This window comes from Magnolia sinica, chromosome 13 (genome assembly GCF_029962835.1).
Source record: "Magnolia sinica isolate HGM2019 chromosome 13, MsV1, whole genome shotgun sequence".
NCBI lineage: Eukaryota > Viridiplantae > Streptophyta > Magnoliopsida > Magnoliales > Magnoliaceae > Magnolia > Magnolia sinica.
In genome coordinates this window covers 59,421,549-59,434,695 of record NC_080585.1, presented here as the reverse complement: position 1 = coordinate 59,434,695, position 13,147 = coordinate 59,421,549, and positions in this window count along the sequence as shown.

Below are 13,147 nucleotides of genomic sequence, written 5' to 3'. Positions count from 1 at the left end.
AATTATGACAACGATGATATAAACATTAATGATTAATGGATGATTGACAAAATCCCAAAAGTATATTGGCCCCATACATATATAGCCAATTATTGTCACTATGAAAAATTGTCGATTATCACCATTATCTTTCATCGGTTGTCACTATTATTATCAATCAATGTTGATCAAAGTCGTCATCAATCATTATTGATCATGAAAGTATCATTATAAACTGATACCCCTTCAATGTATCTCTCATCTTCGAGAAGTAGATTAGAGTATTCACATGTCCACTCTTACATGAACATGATGAAACCCTAATTCTGAATCTAATCCTAAAATAAATTCCTACAGAAAAACCCTACAGAAATATGGAAAGTAGGGAGAGTAAGGGAAGGTGTTACTAGAAGAGAGGAACTAGAATGGAGATTCTATAAAACAGAAACAATAAACAAGTTTAGTAATGTTAGAGAGAAAAAATAAGATAAACCCTAAAAATAAAATTCTAGAAATTGAAAAATCCTAAAAACCCTATATTAGAAAAATTCAGAAAATAAGAAAAATCTAACTTAAAACAAAAATTAAACCTAATCATGTTCAACGCCACTCCCCGGCAAGAGTGTGAAAAACTTATTCACGAACCCGAGTGCAGGGTCGCAATGTAGTAATAACTCAGTGAGAATGAGGTCGAATCCATAGGAAATGGGGAATACGGTCTAGAACTAATCTAAGTCTAATGAATTGTCTGGATTTTTAATCCAGCAATGAAGAAAAAGTGGAACAAAAAAGATAAAAGGACTAAGGATTTGGGAATCCACTTATAGAAATCTCAATATCAATTTACTGATTCAATGAATAACTCAACTGGAATCAAAGTCCTAATTTATCTAGCAGGATGATAGAGCGGTTGAAGCAACAAAAACAATTCAAAACATATTCTGGACATTCATAGCATTGGTTTATAAATAACCATCTTATTGAATTGATTATAGAGAATTTAACTCATCCCCTATGCCAGTAGTTAATAGTGGATCAAGGAGTTCCACAGATCAAATAATCACAAATTAGATACGAGAGCATTCAAGGAGTTCCCAAGCATCTACCGTGCCCATGGTTGATGATAGATCAAAGTAATAACCAAAATACTTCTTAAATTCAAACCATAAACCATGAAATATCCAACATGAAGTCCAAATAACTTGAATAAAAGTAAAATAAACATTAAGAAGAACTACAAGCTTCATTCCTTAGCCTTAGCTAAGAGATTATCCTAACAAGACTAACATCTTAGAAGAAAAATAAAAAGATCAAAGAACCCGTGAAGAAATAGACCCATGCAGAAATAGAAGTGGAAGAACATTGTTGAGGCTCAACATAGGCCTTCTCTCCCTTTCCAAGCCTTATAAGATGCTTTAGAACATCCTATGGACTCCTATTTATAGTTGTGGAACTCTGACTTTCACACTGAATTGGAGATTTTGCAAACCAAACTTGGATTTACACACTTCTATTATGCTTCGGTCGCACTGAAGTCGCATCTAAAAAATTTGTGCAGAATCTATCAAATTTAGGTCAGATCGAAGTTGGCTTCAATCAGACCAAATCAAGCTTGAAAACCAAGATTTCTTGCTAGACTATTTTGTGCGATTTCGGTCGGACCAAACCGACCTTAGTGGGACCGAATAGTCTGTTTTTTCTCCTGTTTGACTTATGATTTTTCCAATTTTTTCTCCATCATTTGGACTTGGTTTTCTTGGATCTTTGGCATCTGAATTCTTCGTTATTGACTTCCATATCTCCAATTCTTCATTATCATCTTTTGAGCTATAAATTCATCCTTTTAAGTGCATATTCATCATAATCTTCTGAATCACCTCACATGACGAAAACATATATAATTAAATTGAATTAACACTTAAATGTCAGGATAACTAATGTAATTGAAGGGTTAAATATGCAATATTTGAGTCTCAACAGATATATAATTAGATCAATTTAACACTTAAATACCAGGAAAGCTAATGCAATTTAGAGGATAAATATGAAATATTTAGGCGTTATCACGGCCCCAACCAAAATTTTGCTAGTCCCGAGTAAAACATGTGAAAGCTATTTCAAAATCAATTGAATAATTTCCTATAACCTCAAGTAGTTCTAAAAACAATCATGATAATTGAAATCTAAAATAGACTAATGTAAACCACTACTTTCACCTAAAATCTAATACTTGTTAAATATTCTAATCAAGTTCAAAGCATTAATCCTATAATTGAAAAAATTCTAAACATTGAGTTTCATGTGTGCATAGAAAAATCTAGACTTAACACAACCAAAGGTTTAGGTATTTAATTTCATAATAACATTAATAATCAAAGAGTATTCAGGATAACCAAAACGAGAACCAAAACTGCCTTACATTTTAATATTCTACTCATCTAGCTCTTGGTTTTTCCACCAACAACTTTCACATCATTTTCAATATTTTCTTCTCTTCTTTTTCTTATCTGTCCATTCCAATATTCTTTTATATATATATATATATATAATTTCAATAGGTAGCCCTTTTCGACAATAACTATTTTTTTAGTTGGGTATTACTTTTTTTTTCTCTTCATAATTATCCAGCAACTTATTAACATAGAAATCACATTAAAAATCAAACTATATACAATTTTAATGCAAAAATAAGAGAACTATGTATAAATTCAACTTAAATTGGTGTAAGCTTAAAGGAATCTCTCACTTTAGCCTTAGATGTAAAATCTATATAGATATCGATGTAAAAGTTCTTCCACATGAACCACGATGTTGTTCGAGTAAGAGGAAAACACCACACGTGTGGAGAAGGAAGAGAAGGGATGAGTGTCTAGGCATGGACGTCTCTCTCTCTCTCTCTCTCTCTCTCTCTCTCCCTCCCTCCCTTTCTTTTCCTTAGAAGTGGGAAGGTGGGGTGCATGGGTTTTTGAGTGGATAAGGCTCACACGCTCCCTTTTTGTAATGGAGTAGGCGTGAGAGGGGGTGTGTCACATCCTACTTGATTAGGTTTCTCAAATTTGTCCTTTCTGACGATATTTCTTTAAATCTAATTCGTTCATGGTGTTGGTGTCATTAAATAGGGCTAGGATACATAATTTTCCTGGTGATCTGAAATTTAGATTAGCCTATCTTTAAAATTCTCCTAACGGGTGCCAAAACAGACTTGATCACAATTAACGGTCCACACTTAATAATCAGGACCCAATTTTGAGAGAAAAGTGTAGTCAATATATGAAAATGATTAGGCAAAATTACGTGGTTAATCGATGGTGGAAAATACCTAAATATAACATTTCACTTATTGCACAAAAAATGAAGAAATTGGCTTTAAGGCGGTCATCATTCAACAGTGTAAGATCATAGATTAGTTTTTAAATTTTATATGATCTTGTAATTATATGAGGCCAAAGTGTGGTCTAAATTTTGGTTGCGATTGACGGTGTAAAGTGGGTTAATCGAAAAGTCTTGATTTAGAAAGAGTTGATAAGCCTAAAACGGCTAACTTTGCACCTAAGGAAAAAGCCCACTAAGGTGGGGTTCTCATATTTCATACTCACTCCATATGGTAGGCAATCCAAGTCATTCATATAAAGATAAATATCCTACTATGACTACCCTCAAGCTTTCCTCACTCAATGGACACCAAAATCAACAATTAAGGGGATGATTTGTCAATTGGGCCACTTTTATAATGATCTAAGGGCTTAAACTCAACGTGTATGGTTAATTTATGATACATAGTCATGGGATAAATTTTCAAATCAAACGGATCCTTAGAACCATATGAACTAGAATTCAAGGTTCTAAGTTAATGGCATTTTCATAATTATTGTCGATCTGAGAGTTTTGGAAAATCTAATAATTCTACATGATTATATGGACATTTTTAAGGAATTTTTACAAATGTACTCATATCTAAATAATTATAGATAAAGAGCTACTCACCAAATAAGTTAAACTTCTCATTAATTAAGAGAAATTGCATATATCAAACAACAGGATTAACCTGGGCTAAAACGGTAACATCTGTGATGTTACAATTGGTCATATTCAGGTTAGAGAATAGATGTAAGGTTAGGATCGGATAAATTGGTGACATACATATGTATATACTAAATTAAATTTCATGGTAACACTTAAGAACTTTCAAAACTCGAGTATTGAAAAGTTTGAGGTGTTACAAAAATACACCTCCATAACATACACATGTTACGCTAGGACTATCATAACATCCAAGGATATACGTACAACCAAAACCCTAGCGGCGGTCATCCTCTTAGTGACAAGTGGCAGAATACACTGACTGCACATACATGGCTTTTAGAGAGCATGTATAACTTAGTGTAACACTAAGGTGGTGACATTCATTGATACATGGTTGAATTTAATTAACCACACAGTTGTAAACCTCTAAGTGGTGCATTAAGAAGAGAAAGACATCTGGAAATGGAAACACAACCACACATAACAACATAATAGTTGGTTAGCCTCTTTTCAAAATAAAAGCATATCAAATCTTTCGTCCTATCTTATCTTAGCTTAACTTAGTTTAGTCTTTCTACTTATGTCCGACACCATGCTATAACAAGTATGGATAGGTTAGCACAACTTTAGTTTAGTATCTCTAGTTTTATCCAATGCATTGTTATAGTAAGTCAGATTTAGTTAATTTCATCCACAACCTCATCATTGGAACCCTCAAATCCTTAAGTCTTTAATGAAACTTTGGGCCGCAGTCTGCTAGCCAAATTATGACCATCTCATGACCGTCCAAGTTTTGACAACTGTTTCACAACCATCTATGTTCAGAAGACTGTCAATCGACCACAACGATTTCACCCACTCAAACTGATGCATGTAATTTTCTTCTGCTTTTACTTTCTACTAATTGCATTGCATCATGTTCAGATTAGTCTTTTTATTTTATTTTTATTCTCTTTATTTACTTTTCTACCAATTGTATTGCATTTATGTTTAGATTAGGCTTTTTACTTTTTATTCTCTTTAAACATTTAATTGGTTTAAATGCGACAAAGCTATTACCTTATAATAAAATGCTTAATCTCTAAGAAAAAGATATCTTCCAAAGGGCTAATGCTCCCCTTCATGCATCCCCCAATTCCTTCTTAATCCGTGGGGCTAACTTAGACCTAGAGCTATACACGAGTTGAACTGAGTCGAGCTTAGCATAGATGAAATCGCCGTCTTCGTGTCGCGACGCATTAAGTGCCGAAGTATGGCGGAGTTATAGAATGTAGGCTAAGTCCTAGAGGAGGAGGAGGAGGAGGGGGGGTAATTAGGACCGATTTAAATTTATGCCAATTTAAAAACAACAATGCCTAACCTAAAATAATTAGCAATTAAACTAAGTGAGCCAATGTAATTCTAAGGCTTCCAAGACAATAGAGGGTCCAATCACATAGGCTATAAAAGATGTGCAAGATAAGCAACTAGTCTACAAAGAGATAGTGAACATATGTGCATGGGATGAGCTATCCTATCAACTTAAGCATACATCTAATTATGCATTCATAATTTAAACATTCACCATATTAATATAATTAAACATGTGCACAGATAATCAATCTTGAACACAAGCATGTATAGTGGTTTGGCTACTTGCCTACTCCATTCCCGGCGGATGCACTCAACCCATGAGTGTATCGGATTTCACTATCGGAGGTTTTAAATCAGGTTCACCTCTAACCTTTACAACCCTACATAAGGACTTTAAGTTTATTCCCTACACAAGAGCAAGTGACCTACCTAAGCACCCAACTCTTTATGCCCTATATACGAGCAAAGGTCCTACATACGAACTCGAAATGTATTCTCCCATCGGAGGCCTACGAAAGGAATTTAGTTGGTTTTTCCTTCAGTTAACCAACACCTAGGTCCTACGCAAGAAACACAGGTTTAGGCCCTATGGAAGAGTCAAGGTCGTACGGAAGAACCTAGGTGAGTTTGGACACAAACTCTTGTACTCCAACCTACACAAGGAAGGAGTATAAACATGGACTCTTACACGTGACTTGAGGTGTACATGGGTCGAACCGAGTCAAGCTGGGCACAACTAGACTCGGCTCGGCCACTTGTTGACCCCAGCTTGAACTCAGCTCGGCTCGATCCTCGAGCCTAACTAGCCAACTCGACTCGATTCAATCAGCAGCTCGGGTCAGTTTGAGCCGAGTTCACCTGTGCGGCATTTTTGCAAACACATGGATTGCACCTTCAAAATCTCACTATATGTAAAATACCAGCAGTGGTTTTATAAGTATTTCATCAAACACCTTCTAAGCAACATAAAAATTAAGAAAAAAAAGGGTATTTATTTCATATACATACCTTCCTTACCACTAACCACACTTCGTTGAGTTATTTCATTAAACACTTAGTGAGGAACATCAATATCAAAGTAACCAAGTCACCAAACTAGTTTGATCTGAGTTCGATTGGAGTTGGGTTCGATCCGAGTCGAGTCGAGCTCGGGCAAGCTCGAACTCAGTTCGAAATTTTTTCGAGCTAAAAAAATCAACTCGACTCGACTCGAACTCAGTTTCAAACTGAGTCGAATCGCTCTTTTTTGAGTCAAGTTGAGCGAGCTAACTAAGCTAACTCGGTTCGTGTACAACCCTATACATGACACTTATCGAATTGAGTCCCTTTTGATGCACCTCGATGGGTTGCTTGATCTTCGCTCTCCCGTGCTTCAATCAACTCCCCGATGCTCCACTAATCATATTGTTACTGCTTTGCCAAGGCTTCGGCTCCATGATCAATGTCCTTGCATTTGATGCTTCTTCAAGATGACCAAGGTGATAGAAGTGGGTTGAATTTCCTACAACTAATGGAAAATTGTTTTCTTAGGGGATTCAACTAATGGACACTCTAAAGTATGATAGAGAGTGTATATGTACCTATAAGCTTGGTCTCAACACTCTAGAGAAGGCATGAGATCATGTTCTTCTTGAATAGAAGCTTGGAATTCTTGTTTGAGTGAATAATCACTAAGAAGAGTGCATGAATCTCATTGGGATAAAGTCTATGAAGTTTAATTAGGCTTGGCATGTACTAGAGTCTCTAAAATACCAAAATCCATCATTTATGCAAAGATCCGGAAGCTAAATATATAGAAAAAGTGGACCCAACGGATCTTTAACGGCTACATTTCGATTACATCGAAAGAGCCTTCAGTCGAACCAAATTTTGGTTTGGTTGGACCGAATAAAGACCAAAAGCTGTTGGATAGTTTTGGCCAGATTCAGTCAGACCAAAGTCGACCTTCATCTGCACTCGGTTGGACTGAATTACGGCCGAAACTTGTTGGACTGTTTTGGCCATTTTCAGTCGAAGCGAAGGTGAATTCGATTGGACTGAACTTGTTATTCATTAAGACCGAGTCCAACCGAATAGTGGCCAGATTTTCTTGTTCTGTTTTGTCCTGCAATGGCCATATTTGGTCAGACTGTGTAACGCCCTGAAAATCGGGGGTTGAGCATAACTCGATCCATGAGTTCCAACGCATCACTTATGCAACATAAATAATGATGATTAAATGTTGGTTGGGTTAGTTCATTAATCATGAGTGGGATTATACCAAAACAGTAATTCATACTCTAGATCAAATCATATAATGCAAGCGAAACACTGGAAAATGTGTATAAACGTGTATGAACCAAAAAGATCACGATCGATCACTAGAGTATGAATACATCACTGAGTCATCATATACATGTAATAGTTCAAAATAGTTCAACTACAAAAATAAACCCTGTAGCCCCGTCGATCCGGATGGCCTAAGCGAAACCACCGGAGAACTGCATATATGAGAACTCATCCTGATTATCATAATAATCGGGCTCCGCCTCCTGAGCCGCATCATCATCTGCAACTAAGATAGAGTCTGGTGGGTGTTCAGAACATCGTCCCAGAACGTAGGAGTGAGTGATCAACTCAGTGGAACAATAAAGCAAAGGTTAACATGTTCTCAATTCAGTCAAGCAGTAATGATAAAGCAATATAATCGAACATCCCTAAGTACTCTAATTAATGCAAGGATGAAATGTAAGCATGCTGTATGCCCTCGCCTACACTCCCTCGTGCGACACCATCTTACGGTCACGTCATGCTTTCTTCCCTCTGTGCTCTTCAACCTGAGGCACATGCAGTGCGATGACATGAGCGTGATTACCGAGTTATTATTAGTCCTTTTCATATAGCAGGATTGGGAAGCTAAGGTACCTCCCTTATATCAATTCCCAAGCAATGATCCATTCTAAGGTCATCAATCTTAGTAAATCTCATACGATGTTATGGTTTTAGGTCACTGCAAAGGGCTTGTCACCTTATCAGTGCAGGCCTAGTGTACTCCTGTTGCTACGTAAGGGCTTGTCACCTTTACGCAGTCTTAGTGTATGCTCGAGGTCACTACAAAGGGCTCGTCACCTTATCAGTGTAGGCCGACAGCTCGAATACTATCCCACACCACCGTATTCGGCTCACGAGTCTGGGTTACTCACTGGTCACTATGGGGAGACTCATCACTCCAGCGTAGCCCGACAGCTCGACCACGGTGTCCCATACCACCATGTCCGGCTCATGAGTCTTAACGGATCAAGGTACCAAGGTTTAAAAGAATTTTTCACTGGTGAGTTTGGTACCTTAAATTCAAGAAGTAGCGTCCATGCATGGTGAACATACATCGGGTCAATCGAGTTACTGGACGAGCTCGATTAGTAGGAGCGCACGTTGAGTTGATCGACATGAAGTGCGTGAGCACTCTGTGTGGCCTAACCACTGCCGACCACCCAAGTACGGATCGGATTCATCAATCACGACTTATGTGGCGAGACAACCTCAGCCACCATATCAGGACCTATTACCGATTGCCTGGACTATTCCATAGTCCCAAACACATTCAATGATAACAGATAATCATACAAGCTAATCAGAACAGTAATGGATCAACAATTCCAATCATACAAGCATGTGAGTATTTGATGAATTTCAACTTAAACATGAATTCACACATATACAGTGCCTAAGTAAAACAGACAAAGAATATAAGTTGTATGAAGGAAATCATACACCTCGTTAAGGTAGTTGAGAATCTCTTCTCAACGCCCATATAAAGTATAATATAGTACACACTTGATCATTCAGACATTTCTACAAATGCTTAGACTACACATTCCAACATACATGACGTATGTTAGTGATAGCGCGTCTTAGGAAAAATCCTTTCACTAAGGAGTTGTTACACATACAACTAGCATAAACATACGACAATTAATCATGGAAAACACATGTTCAAATTTCATACGTATACGATACTTTCTACATATACATGGAATACACTAAACTCAATATAGTTCATATATATCAGAAACGCGATACAAACATCTCACTTGGCATGTGAAATTGCACCCACATCAATAATAAACCATTAACCGACATTGAAAGCCTTGAAAACCATAACCTATACGTTTATAGTCCGCACCTTTCGCCGGTAGACTTGTAACGAACTTAGTTTTAAAGCTAAGTCTCGGTCTACGGCAGATTGGCAACCTATAGCATAAACTAGGTTAGATATTTCATAACTTACACTATATGAAACCCTAAAACAAATTAGGGTTAGGTTTTCTTACCAAATAGTGGAATGGAATTAGCTGGAATAGCGATCCGGTAGCAATGAACAAGCACAGGAAGAGGCAGGGTAGAATACCAGGAATCTTCTCCAAGTTCTCTCTCACTTTCTCTCTCTTTACTCTCTTCTCTCTCCTAGGGTTTTTCTCAAATTCGTATGGAGTGAATGAGAGAGGGTTTAAGGTCCTTATATAGGCCCAAGTTTGATGGGAATGGCCCCAGGGCCAAGGTATACTTAGGTTATATCCAAATATGGGCCGTTCCAGTCTAATGGAGCACTTCTGGTGGCCCCTTTTCCACGTGTGGTCGGACTTAAGCTCCTTGACCATGGATCTAGGTCAGGCTGAGTTTTCATCCTGATCGGATTTACAGATCAGCCGTGGCGAACCAGTTTCAGTTCAACGGTCACTGTCACTCAATCAAGACCACAAGTACATCAACATGTGTGGGACATTTCTCCTAATCTGAGGGTGTATTTGGGTCAAATTCTGATGGTCTGAATCCTTATATTTGACCCGCAAGCTACACGGCTCCAATTACTTAAATTTGGATTTTATTTATAAATATTTTCACGTTTTTCACACTCTTCGCTCCGGCCTTAAGTTGTGCAATTCTAGACATAATTAAGACTTGATTTCGAGGGAGTTGTCAAGTCCAGTAATGCGATCATATCCATATAGTTTTGGGGTATTCAGACTTTCGACGTGCGGTCCAGGTCTGATACGGGGTTTCGGTGTGCTCCTGAGAGCAACCAGGTTTAAGGATGGATTCTAAATTTTAAGGTAATGTAGCGTCAATGAATCTGCACATTTTTGGTCTTGCAGGTCATATTTAAAGCGATTAGTGCTAATTTCATAAGCACTCTACTTTAGCACTTGCTAGCATTTACCTAATTTCTAAAAGGTTTTGGTCCTGGGTAATTTCTGCCTAAGGTGGTACTCGGGTCCTTGTATGGATTTTTCCGAGACGTTACAATCTACCCCCCTAAAAAAAATTCATCCTCGAAATTAGTACCTTTTCATACTCTTTGAGAATCTAAGGGTAGTTCTTTCGAACCTCGGCTTCTGTCTCCCAAGTAGCCTCTTCTTCCGTGTGATGCGTCCACAGCACTTTCACAAGTGGAATGACCTTGCTACGCAATACCTGCTCCTTCCTGTCTAGGATACGCGTCGGTCGCAGTATATATGTGCATCCTCGCTCAACTGTACTTACTTCCATTTGATAATGTGGGAAGGATCGAGAACGTATTTCTTCAGCATAAATACATGAAATACGTTATGCACACCCACAAGTGGTGTGGGCAAAGCAAGGTGGTACGCTACGCTCCCACTCGATCAAGTATTTAGAATGGGCCAATGAATCGAGGCGTAAGCTTCCCCTTCTTGCCAAACCGAAGGACTTCCTTCATAGGGGAAACACTGAGAAACACATGGTGTCCGACCTCGAACTCTAGCAGTCGCCACCTCATATCAGCATAGCTCTTGTCTGCTCTGCGCTGTCAGCAGTCGGCGCCTAATAATGTCTATCTTCTCTAAGGTCACCTGTACTAACTCTGGGCCAATCAAGCTTTTCTTACCAATCTCTGCCCAGCAATGCGGCGCTCTGCACAAGCGCCCATACAGTGCCTCGTAAGGAGTCATGCCAATACTCTCCTGGAAGCTATTATTATAGGCGAACTCTGCATAGGGAAGACAGTCGTCCAACTGTCCTTGAAATCTAGCACACAGGCCCGCAATATATCTTCCAGAATCTGATTCACCCGTTCCATCTGCCCGTCAGTCTGTGGATAGAACGCGGTACTGAATTTCAACTTCACACCCATTGCTTCCTGGATACGAGTCCAGAAGATAGATGTGAATCGCGTGTCTCGGTCTGACACGATCTCCAAGGGAACTCCATGCAGACGTATAATCTCTTTGATGTACAACCTGGCTAACTTGTCCGCAGAGTTCGAAACTCTGATAGGGAGGAAATGAGCTAATTTCGTCAACCGGTCCAAGATCACCCAAATGGAATCATATCCCTTCCTTGTCTTCGGCAGACCTAAAATGAAATCCCACTTCCATTCTGCTATGGGCATGGGGTGAAGCAAATCAGGAGGTCAACGATGCTCTACCTTGACCTGCTGGCATGTGAGATAACGGGATACATAATCTGCTATGTGAGTCTTTATATTGTCTCACCAGTATGACCTCTTCATGTCACGATACATCTTCGTACTACCTGGATGCATAGCTATCCTAGAATAGTGAGCAGCCTCAAGAACTTCCTTCCTCAAGTCAGGAGGTTCGGGATGCATAGGCGGCCATGATAACGTAAGCCTCCATCCGTTCCAACTCTCCATTCGGCGTCCTCATCGCTGCTAGCCTGTTCTCTCATCTTTGCTAAGAGCTCGTCGTACATTTGAGCCACGATGATCCTGTCATCAATGAGGGGTTGTAGTCGAATATGTACGATGCCCTCATATGGCTCCTCCACCTTGAGTTTTTGCTCAAAGTCTCGCACGAACTCTACCATGTCCCACTTTGCTATCATCAACGGAGCCGCAAATGTTAATGTCTTCTTGCGGCTCAGTGCATATGCCACAAGGTTGGCCTTACCGGGATGGTAAGAAACCTCGAACTTAAAGTCCTTCAAGGTCTCCATCCATCGCCGCTGCCTCATATTCAGGTCCCGCTGAGTGAATATGTATCTGAGGCTCTTGTGGTCATAAAAGAGCTCGAACTCCTCTCCGTAGAGGTAATGCTTCCAAATCTTCAAGGCAAAGATGACGGCAGCTAACTCCAGGTCGTGCGTAGGGTAGTTTTCCTTGTGTTTCCTCAACTGTCGCGACAGATAAGCAATAACCCTGTCCTTCTGCATCAAAACACCGCCCAAACCAATGCGAGATGCGTCCGTATAGATCGTATACTTGACCCCTTGCTCTGGCAATACTAGCACAGGGGCGGATGTCAGCTTGTCTTTCAACTCCTGAAAGGCTGCTTCTGCCTTTTCATTCCAAGCGAACTTTAGATCCTTCTGTGTTAACTGAGACAAAGGTCTAGCTATCTTCGAGAAATCCTAAATGAATCAGTGATAGTAACCTGCCAGACCAAGGAAACTCCTCACCTCAATAACTGAACCGGGTTGCTTCTAGTCTTGAACTGCGGCTACCTCAGCAAGGTCGAAAGCTATCCCTTCTCTGGACACCACATGTCTCAGGAACTTAACTTCTTCTTTCTAGAAGTCACACTTCTTATACTGTGTAAACAATTGGTTCTTCCTCAGAGTATCCACGACTGCTCGCAGGTGTTCCTCGTGCTCTTCCCGACTCTTAGAGTATATAAGGATGTCATCAATAAACACGATGATGAATCGGAAAAGGAATGGTAGAAATACCCTGTTCATTAAGTCCATGAACACTGCCGGAGCATTCGTAAGGCCGAACGACAATATGAGAAACTCATAGTGCCTAAAATTGGTCCTGAAAGTCATCTTCTACACG